Here is a 9,714-nt window from a genome sequence, read left to right on the forward strand (position 1 = left end):
CCAGACCGCTAAACACTGTGATTATAATACAGATTAGGTCATAGCATAACTTTCAGTTTAAAAACCCTTGAAGTCCTTTTGCTTGAATAACTGAGGGATATTTGGCCGGATCGTGTCATTTGGTTTGGCTGGTTCTCAATATCCATAAGTCTGTCTGAAAATGATGATCTTGCATTGAACAAAATGAGAACCCTCAAGTTTAAAGCTTGAAGAAATACCCAGATGCTATTTGTAGTTATTGCTCATTGATTTGCTAAAAAGGCAGTTTATTTGTTATCATTTCCAGTGCTTGTGTCACTACCAGTACAAACAGGGATTAGCTTCTTTGTGTGTTTACATGTCGGACATCAAATCAGTGATTTGCAAGTTCTTTTACATGAAGAATGTTACTATGGATGTTTTTTTACTTAGTCTGGAAACGTATGACGTATTTTTTTTGGTATTTGGATAGATCTGTGTTTTCAGAATTGATCTCCTCTCCTGCTGCCTAAATGTTTCCATCCATCCACGTTTAAGTGTGAAACTTGACGTCCCAAAACTCAACATTTTTGGTCTTTGATAATGTCAGTGTTCAAGAATGTTGGAGCAGTATGGATCCAAAAAGAGCCTGGTTTAGGTCCAGTTTGAGTCTCTGTTCTAAATTGCAACTTTATTTTACTTGCCAAACTCGACAGTTGTAGAAGAAAACGCAAACCTTGCAAACCTGTAGGTTGTATGAACATGTTCCACAACAGTTTTGTTTTGTTTGGAGTTTACATCTGTGTCTGTCCGTTATTTATGTCTGATAATAATCCAGTTTTGATTTTAACAGATGCAAATAACATAGATCTGATCACAATCCAAGCACTCATTGTAAATACAGTGAGACACAAAATAGGGCCAAATATGTGAAGTCTGACACAATGTAAGGAATTACTAACTAGAAATTCAGTACAAACTCAATACAAGCACCGATTTTTCACCTAACAGTTGAACTAACATGAATGGGTTTTGACTATGAGACAAAATTGGATCCATTGGATAAATCCTGTGAATGCAAGAATATGAAACTCAGTCAGGACATTATTGAATCCAGAACTTTTTCTTTTACTAACCACCAACAGCGGTGCAGTGCTACTGCTCTGTTACTGGATATCTTTGCTTATTGTGACATTGGTGCAATATTGTTCGAGGTGTTTTCGATGATTATGTTTCTATCTGTTATTCTTTAAGCCGTTGTGTCATCTAATGTTTTTGTTTTTTTTTTCTTCAGCTGCTTGAGGTTCGGTTTTTGTAGTGGATGTATGCAAATTATTTAAGTGCATTTTCATAGAACCGCCAACACTGATGCCTACATTTCACCTTTTCTACGCCATTAGGCTGAGTTAGATCGCATTACGATGACCACTCTGAGAATAGCTCCAAGTAGTTTATAGAGTGCAATCCTCTTTGCAGAGCCCTGGGACTTTGTCAGTGCTTACCATGCAGTATTTTATTTTATTTATTTCCCCCCTCCTTCTAAACCTTCATGCAACATAAAGGCACGTGCAGCACATTTGCCCTTTTTCCATTATGCGTCTGAGGTTTTACATGCGAAAACCCGAAAGTTGAAAGAGCTTTCCTGTCCCCAGAAGTGCAGACGAGCAGAGGACGACGCTTCGCATGATCTCCGAAAGCTGCAGCGGCTGTTGCTGTCGTCGTTGGCAAGGCATGCGATGGCATTCCTGGCTCTGTGCCCAGCTGCTGTCGTCTACGGTCTGCCACCCCTCCTCCCCCTCCCCAATCTCTCTCTCGCGTCCACACTAACTAGCTTCATTGTCCGTCGACCCCCCTCATCTTTATTGCTCAAGTGCACAGCGGCGAGGCATTTACTTGTTCACACGTTTACTCTCCGCTTCCACTTAATATTTTTTTTTTAAAGCAATTTTATGCTCTGGCTGTAATTGACTCACCTTGATCTCTCCTCGGTTATTGTTCCCGTCCTTTTTGTGTCCATCCTTTGTCATCACAGTGAGTGTCTAGTTTAACGGGGGGGACACCCAGCTGTAATCCCAATGGTCTGACAGGAGAGTGTAATTCCACAGCAGACCTCAGTTCGTTGGCCTTTGACCTTTAAATTCGCATGGAAAGCGCTTCCACATTAAAACATCATAATGCATAGTCTATTAGTCTGCTGCTGCGTATGAGTTCAAATCCGTGGCATTGTTTTCCTTTTTGCTTAAGTGTTATTGAGTTGTTAGGACAAATGTTTGTCTTTTTACTCAACATTTTTTAAAATTATTTTCAAAAAACAAATATGTCTGAAACTTATCAATCAAAATATACTCTAAAGTTGTTATAGTTGATATAAACGACAATTGAGTCCGGTTATGTTTATCAAAAAGCTGCAGAATTCAAAACAAAAATGGTACAACCATATGTTTATTTGTAAAAAAAAAAAAAAATAAATATATTGAAAATCATCCATAGGTTTGTCTTTGTAACTTGGCAAAAGGTAGAAAATGTACTGCATGACTGTATGGCGATCAGTAAAGCTCTAAATATGCTCACTTGTTCCGTTGATGCACATGTTTACGATTTAATTATTTAACCGTTTAGTTTAGCTGGAGGAGCAAAAGTTTCTTTAACTGCAACCATTTTGACCGACCTCCCAGGTCAGCGGAGGACAGCAGCTCACATTAACTGGAGCATCTCACTTATTGCCTACATGACAAAAACCTCACTGATGCAACGGCGGCTATATTTAGTATTGCAGCTGTAGGTTCTAAATCAGCCTGTTGCAGCTTTAAAAAACAAAAAAACTGTTGATGGGTATGAGTAACAGCTCTCTTCTGCATAAGTGGCAACAAAATTAATAATGCAGTTTTTGGGATAACATGTTAATACCACCAACGTACCTGTGTCTTCAAGTAATTTTTAAGCTTTTTTTTTTTTTTTTGGTAAATAAATTTTTCATCTTGATTTTAACTTGATTTCACCTCAAAAAACTATTGTTTTTTTTTTTTTCTCATTTTGTCTGATACCGCTACCTGACAGGTTGTTCTCTGTCTTGCTTCTGTATTTCTTTATTTGTTTGGGTTGTAAAAAAATAAAACATAACTGAGTGGTAAATAAAAGCTTATCCACAGCTACCTGATCAGAGTTCAGAGTTAAGCACGGGGGACATTTCCATATTATTGGCTGCAATTGCAGATGAGGCAAACATTCCAAACTAAAATGGCAAACATATTTTGTTTGCAGATATCAAATGGAGGAAGTTTGGGATCAAAATGTAATCTAAATTTATCTAAACCCTTTATTAACACCAAACCTGTTGTTGTTGTTTGGTTGCCACTTCAGCGCTTTAGGTGTTTTATTCCCAATAAGCAGCAAAAGTGCATGGATATGAAATTAAATTTTTCCCCATGGTCATGGTATAAAATATAACTACCGCTTATATTTTAGCGGTAGTTAAAGTTCATTTGATGATATTTTATGCGATTACCTCCTTCATATTGCTAACATGTATGGTAACATGTTGAATAGAAACCTGACCCTAAGACTAACCTATGTCTCAATATTGCAACAAAATTGGTTAGATGTTGATTTCATTCATTTACGTAAATGCATTCCCAGAATTGGTCAACATTTCAAATTCAAAAATACTTCATTCATTGATCCTAAAGGGATATTGAATAATTTTCTGGAAAGGCTGATCTGGAAACTGATTGTTAGTTTTTGTGTTTATACAAAATACAGTTTTGTGAGGATTCTAAAGTTCCCTCAAAGCCAAACTTAAGTAAAACAGCTGAACCTGTTTTACTTTGGCCAGTTCCACGATTGGATGAAACTGACTTCAGCGCCACGCTGAAGGGCGCTGTCTGTCTCCACCTGACTGCTCACTGGGACCTCTGGGAGCGCCTGTTGCCAGGCAGTGGCACACGTCACCATCGCCTGCAGTAGTGTGGTCTTGGTAGAACAGACTGGTTTCTCCAACAATGTCACATTTTAGGGTTAGAGGTAGAAAAAGAAAGACAAAACTAAAATTTTATTTTGTTTATTAAATTAAATGTTTAAAAAAAATGTATGAAAAATTCTTACTTGTCCATTTTGTGATGTAGACTCTGGACTGGAAATGACTTAAAGCTCTGGATATATTTCAGTGTGAATCAGCAGTGTAACACTTTCATCTTTAGAGCTGCTTATTGAGGTCATTTTCAGTACAAGCAGCAATGTTGACTAATGTCAATAACCCCAAATGGTGTTATGAGTTGTTTCTGTAGATAACTCAGAATGAATGTAAAATGAAGGCTAGGAGCACGCTGTTGGCTGCATAGCTTTCCACTATCTGTCCTTGAAAAACAAAGTAAATTCTGCATACAAGCACAGTTTACATGAAATTGCTTTGGAAATGAAAAATCAGCTCCAGTGGTGCATTCAAATTAGACCTTCCAATTTTACCTTGGAGAATAGGAAGAGGACGATGTCGCTACGTGAACTCGACACGCTGAGGCTCAACAGTGCAACCACCTAATTAAATATGCAGCTCAAAATATGACATCTGTGCAACTATTTTTGTTTCATTGGCAAGGCTGCACTTAACATTTTATTTACGTCTCTGGGCAGAGGTGTGGACGCTTTCTTTTTTTATTTTTTTTTATTTTTGTCTGTACAACATGCAGAAAGTATACTGTGCAAATTGAGTCCTCACTGGCTGAGTCTGCAGCCAACACAGAGCAGGTTAACTTCTCACCCAGTGAGTGCGCTTGTCAGGCTCGGTGTTTGTTGAGACAGTCGGCAGCCGTGGGTTGACCAGTCTGATGTGCCCCTTTTGAAATGGTGCCCACCCACAACTTCCATCAGCCATTCACAACAAGAGCCAGTTTGAACTGCTGAATTTTCGAGCTCGCAAAAATAGCTTGGAGGCTCTTTCCTGGCTGTAAAAGCACAGCTGTCTTAAGCTGTGCTCGCGTCGTTGACTGTCATCAACTTCTGACGTTCTCTTAATTACCAGAGGTAGTGAAATAACGATTTTAAATGTGTTTTTAAAATATGAGAAAGAAGTCGGGCACAGCCCTGGTATTCTCTGGTGTCCTGTGAAGAACTTATCAACGCTGCAGGTGGTTAAGATTAAGCTTTGTCCTTCCTTGTCTTTATATGTTTTAGCTGTGAAAAGAAGCAAAAACACAAGAAGAAAAACATTTGATGGAAGATAAGAAAAAGAAAAAACAAGAAGAGAAGAAAAAGAAAGAAGCTGCACAGAAAAAGGTGAGCATTCGGTCCAAGTTCTGTTTTGAATTGTGTCTCTTCCCTACATTTATTCATTCATCAGCTTTTTTTTTCTTCTTCTTCTTTTTTTTCCTGCTCACTTAATCCCGTTCAGTGAAGCTGAGGCTTATCCCATCTGGTGAAAGGCAGGGTATAACCTCGACAGATCGCCAGGCCATTGCAGGGTTTTAGAAAAACATCCATGCATGCACGCAGCCTCTCTCCTAAGGTCAGCTCAGGGTCACCGTATAACCCAACACGCCGTGCACAGAGAGAGCCGCAAACATGCACACTCCTCCATCAAAAGTCTGAAAACCCAGACTGAAAAGCTTCCTGTTGTGGCGCACGAGTTTTAATAGCAGTACCAACATAAAATCTCTTCATGTAGTCGAGCTTTAATTGTTTCTACTTATTGTTTAATAAAATCTGATGTTATAAGATTTTATAACATCTTCGTAAGACCTCAGTTTTAATGCAGGGTCAGGCCATTTTAGCTCCACTGCCTTATCAGCAGTAGATAGAGGGAGCGACTCATTAAACATTTCTCCGCAAAACTCATTTATGGTGTTTTGGATCAGTTAAGTTTAATTAAATATATTTTTTTAATTGTGAAATATAGTTTAATTATGGAACTTAAACCATCTCTTTTGGGGGGTAAAATATAAGTTTTGCATCACATCTCTTGTTACGCAGTGTGTGTTTCTTTTCATTTATTCATCAATTGCTCAAGTCTTGGGTTCGCACAGGTGTGTTCAGTACAGCTACAGAACCTGCAACAGTTGCATTTTAAGTGCAGTGTAATATAAAGACATTTTCCCTCATCATGCATTACTATAGTGCCTATAAAACATATTCACCCTCTTTTCATATTGCTTTTACAAAGCTCTTGTATCAAGAGGCTGGATTTTCTTTTGATAAAATGAAGGACAAACTCTTTATAATTTGCTAACTTTTTCTTTAAAGAAGCACATCAGTATGTTTGAGTGTAATATTAATACTGAATAAAGAAAAAAAAAAGAAATATTCTGGAATATGTTCGCCTGGCATTCTGGGTGTTTTTTCTATTTTTCTCTAGGCTTCCATCACACTTAATGTGAACATGGCAGTAAACGTCCCACTTGCCTTTCTGCTTTGCATAAATCCAATTCTTTGAAATATTTGTATTTTGGTGTCGTAGGTCAAATCTTCATTCATTTTTTTTCTCTTTTGTTACAGACCACAGAACAGATAACCAAAGGTAAGTGTTTGAAGTTTCAAAAACCTGTTTTGTTACTCTTTAAGAGCAAAATGTTGTTGTTTTTACACATAAAAAGCTTAGTCTACTGTGCTTTCTGCTTTGTAAATAAGAAGCAAACTTACTTTAAGGATAAGAAATTGTATTTTTGTCTCCTTAGATAGAGGCGCTTTGAAAATCCCAGAGAGCCACTGTTTGATCTCTGTGTGAGAATAAAAAGCATGAAGCTGAATTAAGGTGAAACATTTAAAGTTGAAAATGAAAATATCTGGAGCCGGGTGGTCGGAACCGCCTGAGCTGAATGTGGATGATGTAGGGATGATGCAGCTCCTCCTCAGGTCTCCCTGTCGGCTCCACAGGCTTACCTAGGAGAACGGAGGTGAGAAAGAATCTCAGAATAAAAGAAAAAATAAATCAAATAACAAACAATACAAATGCATAAAGGGAATTGCCTTAGAAGACGTTGTGAAGAAGACTGGGCTTAGCTTGCAGGTTTTAAACTCTGGTTCTGTTAAAGCTTCACTATTTATTTTTGTCTCCTCAGGCCAGTGTTTGTAAAAAAAAAAAAAAAAAAAAAAAATCCTTTTATTGGGCTGAGCAAGCATGTTTGGAGCCGGTCTCTGTTTCAGGACAGACGGGGGGGAGAAAAATTCGATTAGACCTTCAGGCAGTTGTTGACAGCAAGGCATTAATACAGCAAAATTAGCTGTGAATGTTGAAATTTTCTACCGTTCAGATAAGTGTTTGTTGCAGTGGTTAAAACTCTTTTTTTGTAACTAGGAGAAACCTTATTTGTGCCTTTATTACATTATATCACAACTTTTAAGCAAAGAAAAGCCTCTCTCTAGTAAATAACTATTGAGAAACACAACAGCATGTCATGGCCTAATATTAGAATTGTTTTCATGTCGGAGAGAGGAAGGAAATGATTAATGGTTTTAATGATTGACCATATTTAAAAAAAACAAGTAAGAATTTTATATTCACACTATTTATTTTTGTATTTATTTATTTAGTTTTACTTGAATACTTGCCCTAATTATCTTGCATCCACTAATCAGGGTATTTGTAAGACTGGAGCGGTATGGATTTTTTTCCTGTCCGCTGTAGTTTATATGATGCCCTCCGATCTATACGGTCTAAGAAGAAACTTACAATGCAGGAATAATTGCAGCATTTCTTCCACAGTTTATTTCAAGAAGTTTCTTAAACTGCTTCAGAAAGGTGAATCAAGCCAGTAACGCAAGACCATATTCTGCATTACTTTGTTACAAGGGCTGAAACAATTAATTGGATTAATTTTGGATAATCGATCATTGAAATAATTAACTAATTTAGTAATCGAATAATTAACCGGAGTATACTTTAAACATGACATGTGATGTAAGAACAACACCATCAAAACAGTAATTAAGCTAAAATTGTACAAAAAAACATGCCAGAACTCCTCATCTGGCATAGTTTTAGCGTCACCCGTTTCAAATTACTTAAAAAAAAAAATTAATTTTTTTTGCTGTCTAATTACTTACCAGTTTATCAAAAAAAAAAAACAAGTCAATTACAGAAAGGGCTGAGCTGTTCACATGTTGCCTAAAAACCTTTAGACAACTCATTTGTCTTATTTAAAAAAGGAATTGAATTATTACTAAAACGTTTAAGTGATTAAATAAAAAATTTGCAGACTGTTCCATTTTTTTATTCGATTACTTGATTAATCGTCCAATACTCGCTTACTAACGTAATCGTTAGCTTCAGCCCGGTTCTTACAGTTAACACAGCACTAACGATATTTAGAAAAAAACATTAACAGATTTCTTGAAGGTGAATTATATTTTGGACTAGCAACTTAAAAATATAGATTGTTTGTGATAGTAATTTAGGGTAGACTGGGAGCTAATTAGGACAATGAGGAAAGTGTGGGGGATGAATAAACATGCATCCGTCCTCTGGAGGTTTCCAGCAGCACCCGAAGCATCTTAATAATGTAACTGCTTCCATCTCCTGTCTGGTCTGGCAGAGAGGCCCACCCTGGGAGCAGAAGAAAGGGAGGGCTGCAAGGAAAAGGTTGAAATTATTATATTTTTTTTTTTTGCTGTTTGGTGCGAAGCAAAGAGAAGGTGAATGCTGAAACGTGGGGGCTCAGGTTGATCTGAGGGAGCAGGGAGAAAACTGTGTGCGAGAGCAAAAGAAACAGATGGAGCTACGTGAAACTGAGACTGAACTCCAGTTTCCTGTTTGCCGACACAGCTGAGGGGGCCCGTTGTGGGTTGTTTCTCCTGGCCCACTTCTGTAACAGACATGCAAACACATGCTGCCTCTCTGTTCCAGTCCCTTAATGTAACAGTCAAATATAGATTTTTTTTTTGTTTTTCTTACTCGCTGTGTTTCCGAAAACACTCAAAACACCCAAGATGTTGACATGAGTTCAAACATTATCTGAAGCGTTGAGCTGATTGCTGCTCATTAGCTTCTGCTGCAGAATTGACGGTTGCACAAGCAATCCTTATCCCCAGTGTTCAGGTCCTAATGTTCTGCATGATTTAGTTTATGACATGTTTTCACACACCTGCGTCATTAACAAGCTTCTGCACACCTTGTCAACACTGAGGAGGTAATCTAATCAACTGATGGCTTTTATTTTGCTGCTTATTATGAAGCCAAAAAGAAGGAAGTAATGCAGTGTGTTGCTGAACTATATATACTTTTTAAAGTTTTCGATAATTTGACATTGCAACCACAGATTTCAATAATGCTGTGACAGAGCAACACAAAAGTTGTGCATATGGAATATAACGCCTAGTTTTCAACTTCATGTTTTAAACAAAGTGCTTAACACTGTTGTTTTTTTTTTTTTGTTCTCAACCTCATTTAATCTGTTGAATAAAATCCAGTCCAGCAGAAATAGTCCACCTGCGTGTTATTCAAACTCACTATAAATACGTCTGTCCTTTGAAGGCCTCAGAGGGTTTGTTAGAGAACAAAGAACGTCTTAAAGCTCAAGGATCTCAGCAGACAGGTTTGGGATAAAGTCGAGCATCTCACTATAAAATGGAAATAATCTGACACAACTGCAAAGCTGTTAACCAGTGGCTAAACACCTTAACTGAGACCTAAGGAGCGCATTAGGAAGGAGCATGAGTGATGGCGTTGCTGCAGTCAAAGAAGGAGCTCTGTTCAGATGACACTTGAAAACTGTTTATCTCAGTTGATCTCTATCTGAGTGAACTGGCAAAGAAGAATGGGCAAAAACGTCC

General features: G+C 37.7%; 1 long non-coding RNA gene across 1 annotated transcript; it reads left to right on the forward strand.

Annotated features, from left to right (window-relative positions):
- Nucleotides 1-5,184: 5,184 nt before the first annotated feature.
- Nucleotides 5,185-9,695, forward strand: LOC106964271 (uncharacterized). Its single transcript, XR_001428364.1, has 3 exons — nt 5,185-5,226; nt 5,342-5,455; nt 6,442-9,695. It is a non-coding gene; the product is annotated as an uncharacterized LOC106964271 (long non-coding RNA).
- The last annotated feature ends 19 nt before the right edge of the window (nt 9,696-9,714 follow it).

This window comes from Poecilia latipinna, unplaced genomic scaffold (assembly GCF_001443285.1).
Source record: "Poecilia latipinna isolate Pla-1442-1.1 unplaced genomic scaffold, P_latipinna-1.0 Scaffold1649, whole genome shotgun sequence".
NCBI lineage: Eukaryota > Metazoa > Chordata > Actinopteri > Cyprinodontiformes > Poeciliidae > Poecilia > Poecilia latipinna.